The 16,575-nt window shown below is 47.3% G+C and overlaps 1 protein-coding gene and 1 long non-coding RNA gene across 4 annotated transcripts in view; one reads left to right on the plus strand and one right to left on the minus strand.

Annotated features, from left to right (window-relative positions):
- The window catches only part of LOC134910544 (uncharacterized), a 263,414-nt gene extending 256,665 nt beyond the window's left edge, over nucleotides 1-6,749 (plus strand). The window contains exon 3 of the long non-coding RNA XR_010176230.1: nucleotides 6,266-6,749. This is a non-coding gene — a long non-coding RNA (uncharacterized LOC134910544). The remainder of the gene's footprint in view (nucleotides 1-6,265) is intronic.
- The window catches only part of AP1AR (adaptor related protein complex 1 associated regulatory protein), a 192,138-nt gene that overhangs the window by 145,505 nt on the left and 30,058 nt on the right, over nucleotides 1-16,575 (minus strand). The gene's annotated exons all lie outside the window — the stretch shown is intronic.

The raw sequence follows: 16,575 nt of genomic DNA on the forward strand, positions 1-16,575 counted from the left end.
TACAGGGCCGAAACTTGAACCTTAATGGACCCCAATTTGAGGCTCATAGACACTCCTGTTTGCAGGAAGTGCAGAAATCGACCTAGTTGAAATTTCTTCGTGGGGCCTTCCTGGCCTCACCCACGCAACATATTTTCACCACATGTGGTGATAACGTTGTGCGGTCACCTCCTTCCTGGCTTTGACCAGGGTAGGTATGACCTCTTCCGAAATGCCTTTTCCCTTAAGATCCGGCGTTCAACCGCCATGCCGTCAAACGCAGCCGCGGTAAGTCTTGGAACAGACATGGTACTTGCTGAAGCAAGTCCCTTCTTAGCTCCCGAGGCCATTAGTCCTCTGTGAGCATCTCTTGAAGTTCCGGGTACCAAGTCCCTCTTGGCCAATCCGGAGCCACGAGTATAGTTCTTACTCCTCTACGTCTTATAATTCTCAATACCTTGGTTATGAGAAGCAGAGGAGGGAACACATACACCGACTGTTACAACCACGGTGTTACCAGGACGTCCACAGCTATCGCCTGAAGGTCTCGTGACCTGGCGCAATACCTGTCCCGTTTTTTGTTCGGGCGGGACGCCATCATGTCCACCTTTGGTCTTTCCCAACGGTTCACAATCATGCGGAAAACTTCCCGATGAAGTTCCCACTCTCCCGGGTGGAGGTCGTGCCTGCTGAGGAAGTCTGCTTCCCAGTCGTCCACTCCTGGAATGAACACTGCTGACAGTGCTATCACATGATTTTCCGCCTAGCGAAAAATCCTTGCAGTTTTGCCACTGCCCTCCTGCTTCTTGTGCCGCCCTTTCTGTTTACGTGGGCGACTGCCGTGATGTTATCCCACTGGATCAATACCGGCTGACCTTGAAGCAGAGGTCTTGCTAAGCTTAGAGCATTATAAATTTGCTCTTAGCTCCAGTATATTTATGTGGAGAGAATTCTCCAGACTTGATCACACTCCCTGGAAATTTTTTCCCTGTGTGACTGCTCCCCAGCCTCTCAGGCTGGCCTCCGTGGTCACCAGCATCCAATCCTGAATGCCGAATCTGCGGCCCTCTAGAAGATGAGCACTCTGTAATCACCACAGGAGAGACACCCTTGTCCTTGGATATAGGGTTATCCGCTGATGCATCTGAAGATGCGATCCGGACCATTTGTCCAGCAGATCCCACTGAAGAGTTCTTGCGTGAAATCTGCCGAATGGAATCGCTTCGTAATAAGCCACCATTTTTACCAGGACTCTTGTGCAATGATGCACTGACACTTTTCCTGGTTTTAGGAGGATCCCGATTAGCTCGGATAACTCCCTGGCTTTCTCCTCTGGGAGAAACACCTTTTTCTGGACTGTGTCCAGAATCATCCCTAGGACCAGCAGACGTGTCGTCGGAACAACTGCGGTTTTGGAATATTTAGAATCCACCCGTGCTGTCGTAGAACTACTTGAGATAGTGCTACTCCGACCTCCAACTGTTCTCTGGACCTTGTTCTTATCAGGAGGTCGTCCATTTTCTTTGAAGACGAATCCTCATTTCGGTCATTACCTTGGTAAGGACCCGGGGTGCCTTGGACAATCCAACGGCATCGTCTGAAACTGATAGTGACAGTTCTGTACCACGAACCTGAGGTACCCTTTGTGAGAAAAGGCAAATTTTTGGGACATGGAGGTAAGCATCCCTGATGTCCCGGGACACCCTATAGTCCCCTTCTTCCCGGTTCGCTATCACTGCTCTGAGTGACTGCATCTGGATTTGAACCTTTGTAAGTGTTCAAATATTTCAGATTTAGAATAGGTCTCACCTAGCCTTCTGGCTTCAGTACCACCATATAGTGTGGAATAATACCCCTTTCCTTGTTGTAGGAGGGGTAATTTTATTATCACCTGCTGGGAATACAGCTTGTGAATTGTTTTCAATACTGCCTCCCTGTCGGAGGGAGACATTGGTACAGCAGACTACAGGAACCTGCGAGGGGGAAACGTCTCGACATTCCAATCTGTACCCCTTGGATACTACTTGTAGGATCCAGGGGTCCTGTACGGTCCCAGCGTCATGCTGAGAACTTGGTAGAAGCGGTGGAGGGCTTCTGTTCCTGGGAATGGGCTGCCTGCTGCAGTCTTCTTCCCTTTCCTCTATCCCTGGGCAGATATGACTCTTATAGGGACGAAAGGACTGAGGCTGAAAAGACGGTGTCTTTTTCTGCAGAGATGTGACTTAGGGTAAAAAACGGTGGATTTTCCAGCAGTTGCCGTGGCCACCAGGTCCCATGGACCGACCCCAAATAATTCCTCCCCTTTATACGGCAATACATCTTTGTGCCGTTTGGAATCTGCATCACCTGACCACTGTCGTGTCCATAAACATCTTCTTGCAGATATGGGCATCGCATTTACTCTTGATGCCAGAGTGCAAATATCCCTCTGCGCATCTCGCATATATAGAAATGCATCCTTTAAATGCTCTATAGTCAATAAAATACTGTCCCTGTCAAGGGTATCAATATTTTTAGTCAGGGAATCCGACCAAGCCACCTCAGCTCTGCACATCCAGGCTGAGGCGATCGCTGGTCGCAGTATAACACCAGCATGTGTGTGTATACTTTTTAGGATATTTTCCAGCCTCCTATCAGCTGGCTCCTTAAGTACGGCCCTATCTGTAGATGGTACCGCCACTTGTTCTGATAAGCATGTGAGCGCCTTATCCACCCTAAGGGGTGTTTCCCAACACGCCCTAACTTCTGGCGGGAAAGGGTATACCGCCAATAATTTTCTATCGGGGGAAACCCACGCATCATCACACACTTCATTTAATTTATCTGATTCAGGAAAAACTACAGGTAGTTTTTTCACATCCCACATAATACCCTTTTTTGTGGTACTTGTAGTATCAGAAATATGTAACACCTCCTTCATTGCCCTTAACGTGTGGCCCTAAAGGAAAATACGTTTGTTTCTTCACCGTCGACACTGAAATCAGTGTCCGTGTCTGGGTCTGTGTCGACCGACTGGGGTAAATGGGCGTTTTACAGCCCCTGACGGTGTTTGAGACGCCTGGACAGGTACTAATTTGTTCGCCGGCCGTCTCATGTCGTCAACCGGCTTGCAGCGTGTTGACATTATCACGTAATTCCATAAATAAGCCATCCATTCCGGTGTCGACTCCCTAGAGAGTGACATCACCATTACAGGCAATTTGCTCCGCCTCCTCACCAACATTTACCTCATACATGTCGACACACACGTACCGACATACAGCACACACATAGGGAATGCTCTGATAGAGGACAGGACCCACTAGCCCTTTGGGGAGACAGAGGGAGAGTTTGCCAGCACACACCAAAACGCTATAATTATACAGGGACAACCTTTATATAAGTGTTCCTCCCTTATAGCATTTTAATATATATTCATATCGCCAAATCAGTGCCCCCCCTCTCTGTTTTAACCCTGTTTCTGTAGTGCAGTGCAGGGGAGAGCATGGGAGCCTTCCCACCAGCATTTCTGTGAGGGAAAATGGCGCTGTGTGCTGAGGAGAATAGGCCCCGCCCCCTTTTCAGCGGGCTTCTTCTCCGGAGTCTGTGATATCTGGCAGGGGTTAAATACATCCATATAGCCTCAAGGGCTATATGTGATGTATTTTTCGCCATACAGGTATTATACATTGCTGCCCAGGGCGCCCCCCCCCCGCGCCCTGCACCCTCCGTGACCGCTGTGTGAAGTGTGCTGACAACAATGGCGCACAGCTGCAGTGCTGTGCGCTACCTGATGAAGACTGAAAGTCTTCTGCCGCCTGGTTCCGGACCTCTTCAATCTTCAGCATCTGCAAGGGGGGTCGGCGGCGCGGCTCCGGGACGAACCCCAGGGCGAGACCTGTGTTCCGACTCCCTCTGGAGCTAATGGTGTCCAGTAGCCTAAGAAGCCAATCCATCCTGCACGCAGGTGAGTTCACTTCTCTCCCCTAAGTCCCTCGATGCAGTGAGCCTGTTGCCAGCAGGACTCACTGAAAATAAAGAACCTAAAAACTTTTTCTAAGCAACTCTTTAAGAGAGCCACCTAGATTGCACCCTTCTCGGCCGGGCACAAAAATCTAACTGAGGCTTGGAGGAGGGTCATAGGGGGAGGAGCCAGTGCACACCACCTGATCCTAAAGCTTTACTTTTTGTGCCCTGTCTCCTGCGGAGCCGCTATTCCCCATGGTCCTTTCAGGAACCCCAGCATCCACCAGGACGATAGAGAAAACAAAGGTTTCACTATCTCACTCAAAAAAGTCCGTATTTCGGAATATTTGGATATGGGATACTCAACCTGTATATAATATATATATATATATATATATATATATATATATATATATTTTATATATATATATATATATATATATATATATATATATATTATTGTTCTAGTGGTAAATCAGTTGCGCCTTCAGTGTTTGTGAATAGTTCATTACAAATCCTTAGATGACAGTTAAAATATGCGTACCAGACATACGTAGAACAGTCGCCTTATATAAAGTGTATTTGCGTCGGGGTGTCCCTTACTCGTACGGACTCTCCGTTTCAATCCGTCCAGGTGTTGGTGTGGAATTTGTACGTATATGCAAGACAATGTATCTCTCTTAGAAAGTGACAAAGTGCTGCTTTGTGCAAAAGTTGCAATAAAAGTGAATGTGCGCAGAAAAGTGCTATAAGTGCTTGTTCAAATAAATATGGATGAAATAAAATAAATGCAAATATGTTGCTAACAGTGTGCTAGCCACCTTTTTTCTTAGGTAATGTGCTTAGATACCATTTATGAAGGGTGCAACACCGTATATCTCAGTGATTCAGAGGAGATCAAAAAAGTATATTTATACGAAGCACTTACATAAAGAATTGCACTAAATTGAATGATGCTGCCGTCATTCCGTCATCAGACTTATGTGCCTTAAAAGAGTCCCATATGGGAAGGAAAAGCCTCTGATAGTGTAATATCATTTAAAAAACATTTTAATAATACACAAAGTGACAGAAAAACATATAGATGGACTCGTACAATTTAAAAATGCATAAGAGCTTATCTGTTATTTCCTCAAATAGGAGCGGAGTGCCGGTAGGTTCCCAACGCGTTTCGTCCCTTAGTTCATCTCTGGGACTTCATCACTAACCAACAACTTTGTTGCTGCCTTGTTTGGGGAGCTCCTTGGTCTTCATGGTGTGATGCCTCTTGCTTAGTGGTGTTCCAGTCTTTGGGGCCTTTCAGAAAAGGTGTGTTTACTGAAAGATCATGTGACACTTAAGGGCCCCATACACTAAAACGATAATTGCCCGATTTCAGACAATTTCTGGCATTCGGGCCGATATATCGGGTGAAATCAGGCATTTTGAAGGTGTTTCCGATACGATCCGATGCGCGTTCACATGAGGGTCAGATCGTCTCCCCTAGATCGTTAGTGCTGCACTCGTGATAGGTCGGTTCCCGCAGGCATGGCTGGGATCACATACGATATAGCGCACGCAAAATGTACCAAATCGTTTGGCATCGTCACTCCTGGGAAGCTCCCGGGAGAGTTCAAGGGAAATTGCCTCCGACTTCAGCCTCAAACATATCGTTCTAGCGTATGGGGCCCTTTAGATTGCACACAGGTGGACTTCATTTCACTAATTATGTGACTTCTGAGGGTAATTGGTTGCACCAGAACTTTTGAGAGGCTTCATAGCAAATGGGGTGAATACATATGCACATGCCAATTTTCAGATTTTTATTTATAAAAAAAATTTTATATACATTTTTCCCATTTCACTTCACTTCATCAACTTAAACTATTTTGTGCAAATCCATCACATAAAATTCAGATTAAAAAAAAAGTAAAATGTAAATTACAGGTTGTAATGTAACTAAATGGGGGGGGGGAATACTTTAACAAGGCACTGTGTGTATAATAGATAGATAGATAGATAGATAGATAGATAGATAGATAGATAGATAGATAGCTGTGATTATATGGACATTCTCCACACTTGGTATACAGCAGTTCAGACATGCAGCCCCATTGGAATGTGCTGATAGAGGTGACGAGGGGTAGGCCTTGCATGCATTTTAAGACCAGTGGTGAACACAGGGTGTTATTTTATTCCTCCTTGTAGTCTCACTACTCTGCCACCTGTTTTTGGTATACGAGTTCCTTTTTTCTAAATCTGGTATTATGTAGTAGTTTATGTTGATACAAGCATTGTCGCTAATATTGTTATATATTGGGACCTGGGAGGCTCAGTCATGTTTATGTTCTATTTTTTCTAGATCTACTTTTAATTATTCGGCTTCATTATATTATGATTGGATTTGATGATTCAAGTATGGCCCTTCTTGAAAAAGATCCTGATTTTTGGATCGAAACCTTTGAGGCTACAATAAAAATTTTCTATTGAAGAAATGTGTGGACTTTATACACAGTGAGAGTGCACCCTCCACCACGTGGAATTCTCGTCTACATTTGCGGACATTTCGTCTGTCGGGAGCACCCACCATTAGGAACTTTGATGAGAGTGCAGAACCCTCTTGATAGATAGACAGATAGATAGATAGACAGATAGACAGATAGATAGATCTATCTATCTATGTCCGGTATGTATTACCGGCAGACGGGTTGCCAGCTGTCCATAGCCCAACAGCGGCATCCCACTCGCCAGAATGCCGGCCCCCTGACGAAAACCACGGAGAGTTGAAACGGCCGTCGGGCTGTAGTACTAGGATCATGTCCAGATGTTTCTTCTGTAAGGAATAAACCCCTTTTTTCTTTTCATCAAAACTTGAGTGCTGGTCTTTTTTTCTTTTGCAAAAGTGAGTGTCTATATCGAGAGAGAGAGAGAGAGAGAGAGAGAGAGAGAGAGAGAGAGAGAGAGAGAGAGAGAGAGAGAGAAACACAGACAGACACATACACACACTCTTCAGTACTGAAAGCCTCAACCAAAAATGTGTTCAATAAATATTGTCTACTAGGATATATTTTGAATTAGTGTGATACTATCAATTAACCTAAATGGATAGTAAGCCTGATCCAGCGTGCAATTGTTCACTTTGAAGCAGGACACCTAATTTTATTGGGATCATAGAGAACAAACAGCGAGTCTGATTTTCTGCGATAAGCTGTCCGCTTCACATAGATCTTCATAGCCCTCACAACATCCAAGGACTTTGAAGTAGCAGAGGTGTCGGTAACCACCCTGGAACCACAATAGGTTGGTTGATATGAAATGCAGACACCACCTTTGGAAGAAATTGCTGACGAGCTCTGAGTTCAGCCCTATCTTCATGAAAAATCAAATAGGGGCTTTTGTGAAACAACGCCCCCAGCTCCGACACACGCCTCGCAGAAGCCAAGGTCGACAGCGTGAAGGTCTTCCACGTAAGAAACTTGACGTCAACGTCTTGTAAAGGCTCAAACCTTTTCAATTGCAGGAACTGCAACACCACGTTGAGATCCCAAGGTGCCGTAGGAGGCACAAAGGGCGGTTGGATGTGCAGAACACCCTTCAAAAATGTCAACCTCAGGGAGAGAAGCTAGGTGTTTCTGGAAGATAAGATAAGGCCGAAATCTGGACTTTTATGAAGCCCAAACGCAGGCTCACATCCACACCTGGCTGCATAACACGGAGAAAACGTCAGTTAAAATTCCACTGCAGGAAATTTCCTATACCTCACACCAAGAGATGTATTTTTTCCAAATACTGTGGTAATGTTTAGACGTTACCCCCTTTCTGGCTTGGATCAGGGTTGGAATAACCCTATCCGGGATCTCTTTCGGGGCTAGATTTTGACGCTCAACCCCCATGCCTGTTGGAGAAGGTCCTCGCAAAGAGGTAGAGGCCACGGGTCTTCTTGGAGAATCTCCAGTAGATCCACATACCAGGCCCTTCTTGGCCAGTCCGGAGAAATGGGAATTGCTTGAAACTTTTCCCTTTTTATTCTTTTGAGAATCTTTGGGATCAATGGGAATGGTGGAACATGAACACCATCTGGTAGACACCAGAGCGTCCACCGCTTGCGGGTCCCTCGACCAATACTGCTTGAGCTTCTTGTTGAAACGAGAGGCCATAATATCAATTTGTGGCATCCCCACCAATGTGTCAAGCACCGGAACACCTCCGGGTGAAGGCCCCACTCTCCTGGGTGGAGGTCGTGTCTGCTGAGGAAGTCTGCTTCCCAGTTGTCTACTCCTGGAATGAAGATCGCGATCAATGCCACAGCGCGTCTTTCTGCCCAGAGGAGAATCCTTGCTACCTCTGACTTTGCTGCCCTGCTCTTCGTTCCGCCTTGTCGGTTTGTGTACGATACTGCTGTCACATTGTCCGAATGAACCTGAATGGCTTGATCTTGAAGAAGATGCGATACCTGTATAAGGGCGTTGTATATGGAACCGTTCCCCCTGGGTGACTGCTCCCCAACCACTGAGGCTTGTGTCTGTGGTTAGCAGAATCCAATTTTGAATCCCAAACCTTTGGCCCTCGGTCAGGTGAGAAGTCTGAAGCCACCACAGAAGAGAAATCCTGGCCTTCAGCGACAGACGGATCCTCTGGTGCATGTGAAAATGCGATGCGGACCATTTGTCCAACAGATCCAGCTGGAGGGCCTTGTGTGAAACCTTCCGTACTGCAGCGCCTCGTAAGCAGCTACCATCTTTCCCAGAAGGCGAATGCATAGATGCACCAATAACATCCCGCACCATTGACTGGATCACCAATGCCTTTTCCAACGGAAAGAACACCTTTTGTGCCTCCGTATCCAGTATCATCCTCAGGAATGGAAGCCTCCATGTTGGTTCCAGATGATATTTTGGTAGGTTCAGAATCCACCCGTGATCATGGAGTAGTCGGGTTGAGGGGGCAATGTTGACTAACAACCTCTCCCTGGATGGAGCTTTTATTAGCAGATAATACCATATACCATACCTGGACTATGTTCACTCCCTGTTTGCGGAGAAGAAACAGAATTTCTGCCATCACCTTGGTGAACACACTCAGTGCCGTAGAGAGGACAAATGGCAGGACCTGGAACTGGTAGTGACAGTCCTGTAAGGCAAACCTTAGATAAGCCTGATGAGGTGGCCAAATCGGAATATGAAGATACGCATCCTTGATATCCAGAGACACCAAGAATTCCCCGTCTTCCAGACCTGAGATCACCGCTCTCAGAGACACCATCTTGAACTTGAACACCCAGTACGGGTTCAACAACTTAAGATTTAAAATGGGCCTTACCGAACTGTCCGGTTTCGGAAAAACAAACAGGTTGGAATAATAACCCCGGTTTTGCAGTTGAAGTGGAACTGAAACAATGACCCGAGTCTGTACCAGTTTTTCAATTGCTCCCTGTAAAGTCATACTTGCTTCTTGAGAAGCTGGTAAGCCCGATTTGAAGAATCTGTGAGATGGGAGTTCCTGAAACTCCAGTCTGTAGCCCTGGGCTATAAGATCTTTGACCCAGGGATCCTGGCATGATGTTGCCCATATGTGACTGAAGAACCTCAAACGGGCTCGCACTCACCTGTCTTCCAGGTAGTATGGACCACCGTCATGCTGAAGGCTTAGGGGAAGCAGAACCGGGGTTCTGTTCCTGTGAACCTGCAGCTGCTGGTTTTCTGGGTTTACCTCTATTGCCTTTGAAGGCCATAGAAGAACCTTCGGTTTTGTTTTTAAACTTCGCTGTCTGAAAGGACTGCAGAGTTGGAGCAGTGTAGGATTTTCTAGCCGGGGGAGCTGCGGAAGGAAGGTATGTAGACTTACCCGCCATAATCTTGGATATCCACATATCCAGTTCATCTCCAAAAAGGGCTTCACCTGTGAAAGGTAGTCTTTCCACGTCTTTCCTGGAGTCCGTGTCCACAGTCCACTGGCGTAGCCACAGGCCCCTGCATGCTGACACTGCCATAGCAGTGGTGCGTGCATTAAGTAAATCAATTTCCTTTATGGCCTCCACAATAAAGTTAGCAGAATCCTGTATATGTCTCTAGAGATCCATGCACAAGCTATAGTGGGCCTCTGGGACACCCCCGCAGCTGTATACACAGATTTGAGTAGTCTCAATCTTGCGATCTGCAGCATCCTTCGAGGAAGATGCCCCAGGAACAGGTAAAACTATCTTATGAGGGGGGCGTGGCCATGGCGGCGAACGAGTAGGCAGCGGGGCAGTAGAGCTCCCCGGATAATAAATCCTGTTTCCATCCTGGGGCCCCCTCTATGGCTCATATCTGCCTGACCCTGCGTGCTGTCTGTGGGGAAGCGGCGGGCACTACCTGTGGACCCTTGCCGGAGCTCCCGGCCTGCGCCAGCGGCCGCCCGAGTCTTGGGCCTAGGCCGCCAGTGGATCCCCGGGCTAAATTTCTACTGTGCTGCTGCAGGCGCGCGGGCACGGACCCGCGGCAAACACAGACTGCTCCAGTGCCTGGGGTGCACGGCGCCCCTCACCTGCGCCCACTGGACACTCTGTTTGGCAGCTTCTGCCCCTCTGGTGCCCAGGATTGAGTCCATTGTGCAAGGGAAGGGGGAGACTAAGTCCAGCGGCCATCTTGACTGCAGCTTGCAGCATATATCCTGTCTGACTGGCTCTGGGCTTTTGTGGGGACTGCAGGGCTGGAGGACTTGCTCTGGGTGCAGGCTGCCCTGTCTTATGCTAAACATCATATACTATTATATTGCCCAAGGTCCCTCTGGACCCCCCCTTCGTTGTATTTTCCTGTTGGATGCCCTGGAGTGCTGCGGATATTGTACCTCCTCCCTACTGCTGTGCTTCCTGACACTGAATACTGCGACTTTGAGTGCTGCTTGGGCCTTGTCACCATGGTGAAGGGCGGTCAGAGTGCCGCTGCGGCTAAATTGGAGAAGTTTGCCCGCCAGCCTGTTGCTCAGCCGACCCCCCCCCCCCCGACCCCCGGCTGGGGCCGACTCAGGCGCAGACGTGCATCCACCTGCTCCTTCCATTCAGCAGGTCCTTGAGGCCATAGCGGCTAGCGAACAACGCCTGTCGGACAAAATAGAGAAGGTGCAGTGCGATTTATCATTTCTGCGCCAGGACGTTCAGCGGGTCCGGGAGAAAGCGGGCGAGACAGACGCGGGTCTCTAATTTGGAGGACCTCAGCGGCCCCCTCCAACGGTCTGTATCTGCGGTTACACAACAAGTCTCAACACTGCAAACTAAACTCCTGGATATGGAGGGACGACTTCGCAGAAACAACGTGAGATTCGTGGGCCTGCCTGAAAAGGAGGAGGGGGCACATCCTGAGGATTTCCTGGAATCCTGGTTGAAAGAGGCGTATGGCGCTGAATCCTTTATACCCCAGTTTGCAGTGGAGCGGGCGCACCGGGTACCGTTCCGGCCTTTGCCCCCAGGCGCACCACGCGAATATTTATAGCCAAGTTTCTACATTATAAAGACCGGGACTCTGTTTTACGCCTGGGCTGTACGAAGGGCCCCCTGATTCGAAATGGTGTCCGGGTGTCAGCATTTCCGGATTTTGCAGCGGATGTCCAAAAAGACCGGGCCCAGTTTCTGCCCGTCAAGCGGCGACTTCGAGACCTGAATCTCCCCTATTCGATGCTGTTCCCCTCCAGGCTGCGTGTCGTGGCAGATGGGGAAAACAAGTTCTTCAGTTCTCCGAGGGAGGCAGCGGCCTGGCTGGACAGTTATGCTCCGGGTGCCCGCCAGCTGGCTCCAGACTGACACCCAGTTTCCTTTCTACATGGGCCTACAGTATGCAAGTATAATTCCGGGGAGCTTCCTCTTGTCCTGGTTGTTCTGGACATTGTTGAGCAGTGACTTTATGTATTGTATTGGGGGGAGTTTTTTTTTTCTCTTTTTTCCCTGGATCTGTATGCCGCGCGTAACGCTGTCGTAGGCTTTTTGGACTACCAGGGTTAGAGTTTTGTTAGGGATGTGTGTAGGCCACAGTTCGGGGAGGTATACGGGGAGGGGGGGATGTCGAGGGGATGTTTATTTCTCTGCTCTGTTTTTCTTTTTGTTTCATTCAGTTTTTTGTTTTTCATACGATTACTTATTAATATGTGAGGTGCTGTTATGCTATTCAGGGAGGTTTGGTTTTCGAGGCGGTACTCTGTGCGGGCAGATAGATACCCAGATAATGCTGCGGATTGGGTTTCTCGTTCACCTTGTACGGTCACAAAGTGCTGTGTCTCAGAGTGTACATAGGACGACATGTCTGCCTTAAAGATTCTGGCATGGAATGTCCGGGGCATTAATAATAAAGTAAAGCGGTCCCTGGTGTTCAAAATGACTAAGAAATATGGCCCGGACGTTATCTGTCTGAGCTAAACTCATCTAGAGGCAAATAGGGTGTTGTCGCTCCGCAGGCCTTGGGTGGGTTGGGTGTATCATTCCTCTCACTCATCCTCTTCCAGAGGGGTGTCGGTCATGATTAAGAGAACTGTACAGTTTGAATTGATCACGGTAAATACAGATCCATATGGCAGGATTGTGTTTATGGAATGTAAGATGAACTCCCGTGCTTTGTTCATTCTGTCTATTTATATCCCTCCCCCATTTTCGTATGATGTCCTGCAGAAAGCAGCCTCGTTTATCGCTTCGTCCCCCATACTCCTGTCATTTGTCTGGGGGATTTTAATACTGTGTTGGATGTATCTCTGGACAGATGGAGGTCCTCTCGGGATCCGGGGGTGGCCCGTCTACTTCTCACTCTAAGTTTGCGGATTTTATAGGTAGCATGCAGCGGGTGGATGTCTGGAGGGTTCGTTACCCTATACTTAGACAGTACTCATGTTTCTCCAGTACGCATGGCTCCTTTTCCAGAATCGACCTGGCCCTGGTCTCGCCTGAGCTCCTACCTAATATAACGGATGTTCACTTTGAGGCGCGGGGGGTATCCGACCACTCGCCCCTGTTGCTGTCTCTCGATGTGGAGTGCCGGAGGGGACAGTCATACTGGAGGTTGCATCCATCCTGGCTGATCCAGCTGGGAGACTGCCCAGATTTAGAGTCTAGGTGGGAGGGCTTCGTTGCGGATAATGTGGGCTCGGCTCCGGTACATGTTGTGTGGGATACATTCAAAGCATATTTACATGGTACACTGATTGGCAAAATAGCTGCCCGCAAGATAGAGTACAGAGCTACGGAGCGACAGCTTGAGTCTGACTGTAGGGATCTGGAGACAAGATATCTGGCGGAGGGCACCTCTGCGCTAAAGGTACGGTGGCTGTTAGCTCAGGAGACCTGGCTGGCTCACCTTTCGGATAAAAATGCACGTTCCCTTTTGTTCAGGGCCACCAATATATACATGCAGGCAGACAGACCAGGTAGTTTATTAGCTCATTTGGTGCATTATGACCGTCCTGGGAATACGATAGTGCAGATGACTGGCCCCGGCGGCTCCACAGTGAGCAATACCCCTGACATGGCGCGGATGTTCCTTTCGTACTTTAAGGAGGTGTGTGACTCTCAGTTGTCGTGCTCAGAGAAGGATTTAGACCTATACTGTCTAGTATACCGCTTTCAAGGCTTTCCCCTGAGGCTAGGGATACTCTAGACGCGCCTTTGACTTTAGACGAGGTGACTGCGGCAATGGGAATGTGCCCCGGTGGTAAGTCTCCGGGAAGCGATGGTATCCCCACCGAGCTGTACAAACAGTACGTGCAGTTCTTTGGTCCAAAACTGCTTGAGATGTATACGGATATATTTGCCGCTAATCAGCTTCCTCCCTCAATGTCCGAGGCCGTCATTATAGTACTGCCAAAGCCCGGCAAGGACCCCAAATTTATGGAGTCTTATAGACCAATCTCCCTTATCCCTACCGATGCAAAGATCCTGGCGAAAATCCTTGCGGTCCGGCTTAACCAGGTTGTCCAGACTATAATACATCTAAATCAATCTGGCTTCATGCCAGGGAAATCCACGTCCATTAATTTGCGCAGGCTTTATACTATATTGCAGGCTCCATGCGACTTCCCCTCGGACGTGGTTGTAGTTTCGCTGGATGCGGCTAAGGCTTTCGACAGCGTCGAATGGTCCTATCTGTGGGGAGTCATGAAATGTATGGGCTTTGGCCCTAATTTCATACGATGGATCAAATTGCTCTATCAAAGTCCACGCACCAGGATCTTGGTCAACGGCTATATATCCTCCTTCTTTACTTTGACTCGGGGCACCAGACAGGGATGCCCCCTTTCCCCTGCCTTGTTTGCCATAGCCATTGAACCCTTGGCTTGTGTGGTTAGATCGCACCCGGACATCGGGGGAGTTGTTACGGGCCCCTGTACTGACAAAATAGCCCTTTATGCGGATGACCTGTTACTATTCTTACATGATTATGCCGTGGATATGCCTGTAGTGCTGCAGGTCCTTGAGACCTTTGGCGGCTTCTCTGGTCTCTGCATAAACTGGTCCAAATCATTTATAATGCCCATCATGGGCTCTCCTCCCCGGGTCCCGAAGATTTCCCTGCCACTGTGCTGGACAGGCCAGTTTAAATACCTGGGGATCCAGGTTACTAATGACCCTTCGGACTTTGTACCCTTGAACCTTGACCCTCTTGTACACATGATTGTGCGCAAGTCAAGGGCTTGGTGCAAACTCCCGCTGACAATGACGGGTAGGGTTAAACAAAACAAAACTGGGACTGCGCAATTCACTCTGATATGGATATTTATTATCTCTTAAAATGAATCTCTTAAAAATACATATGAACACATATAATATTAAATGCCGGCCAGCATCACAAAAATAATAATATAAAATCAACCAATATATTACCAATAGATCTAGTAATTAAAGATATATTACTTGATTCTAATGTACACCTATTGCATCCTATATCTTAATTTTTGTACATAAATTAAATGAACCATTAATAATTTTCTCCAAGGAATAAGTAAAATCACTTCAATTCAATTTAAAGCAGAAAGAATTGTCCAGCGCTTTTCTATGCTAAATGACGTCCAGCAATGCTGGGTGATTTTTCCTCTGACACTGAAGAAGCCGCCGACGGAATAGAAGGCGGAGAAACGCGTCTGTCTTGTTAGGAGGTAGCAGCGGAGACTGTCGTTACAGGAGGCAGCAGCGGAGATATTAACGGGCCGGCCGGCCGCATGCTTACAAAACCCCACAGTGGTTGAGAATATAACCACGCCGCAGTGAGAACCCGGAGACTCCAGATAAGGCTGCACCAGCCGGGAGCGATTATCCAAGAACACCTGCACAGGCATAGTATCATACCCTGAAAAAGGGGAATATTATACTTGCTTTTTAAGAGGCTATTATCATGTATGATCTGCTTCGCTAAACGGCAGAAGCCCGAAATAAGGATAACGTGGTTCAAAGTGCATAATTAAATGTGGATGGTTTTCAATTGAAGAGAGAGACTTTGTCTTGGACTGAGATATTAATTAAATACGTGCTGGGATAAAATATAAAGACCAAAAAGGAAAAATCACCCAGCATTGCTGGACGTCATTTAGCATAGAAAAGCGCTGGACAATTCTTTCTGCTTTAAATTGATTTGAAGTGATTTTACTTATTCCTTGGAGAAAATTATTAATGGTTCATTTAATTTATGTACAAAAATTAAGATATAGGATGCAATAGGTGTACATTAGAATCAAGTAATATATCTTTAATTACTAGATCTATTGGTAATATATTGGTTGATTTTATATTATTATTTTTATGTGATGCTGGCCGGCATTTAATATTATATGTGTTCATATGTATTTTTAAGAGATTAATTTTAAGAGATAATAAATATCCATATCAGAGTGAATTGCGCAGTCCCAGTTTTGTTTTGTTTTTTCTTGTGGCTTTATAATAAGGGTTAAAACCAAGGACCCTTTTGGCATTGCTGCATTTCATCTGTAGTCAATCAAAGCGCCAGGTGTGTGTGTCTTACGGGTAGGGTTAGCCTTATTAAAATGGTAGTTTTGCCCAAGCTACTGTATGTCTTCTCGCAATCCCCTGTGTACATTTTACCAGCCTTCTTTAAGAAATTAAACAGTATATTAACATCTCTGATATGGGCCAATAAAAGGCCTAGAATAAAGTTAAATGCCCTTACTAGACAAAAAGTAAACGGGGGTTTGGCCTTGCCCCACTTCCAAATATACTACTATGCGGCTCAGTTTGCTCACATTGGCATTTGGTTACGGGGAGGAGAGGAGGCTGGTTTATGTTGGGCGTTCCTCAGGGGTTATTACCCGGACCTATCCCCGGCGCAGGTTTTGGTGGGAGGGAGCGCTTCCCGACTGTCTCCTCCTATTGTTTTTCAGGCCATGAAGATATGGCTGGCTTTGACAGGTATGCTTGGGTATGATGGCATGGACCCGGATACTCCCCTCTAACACTCCGCATCGCTTCGTGAGATGGGGTCTCTGGAGGGGGCGGTGGTGTGGGCTCCGTACTCCGTAACTTCCATATCCCAGTTGTATAGCAATGATCTCCCGAACTCTCACTTTTATAGATATTTGCAGCTCCGGCACGCCTTACAATCACAGTTTGGGGATTCTCCCCCAGTGCTCCTCCCCTTCCCCATTAAAACCTTTTTATGTTCTGTCAAAGTCTGAAAAATATCGTGATGCACACTGCCATATTTGCAC

This window comes from Pseudophryne corroboree, chromosome 1, assembly GCF_028390025.1.
Source record: "Pseudophryne corroboree isolate aPseCor3 chromosome 1, aPseCor3.hap2, whole genome shotgun sequence".
NCBI classification, from domain to species: Eukaryota; Metazoa; Chordata; class Amphibia; order Anura; family Myobatrachidae; genus Pseudophryne; species Pseudophryne corroboree.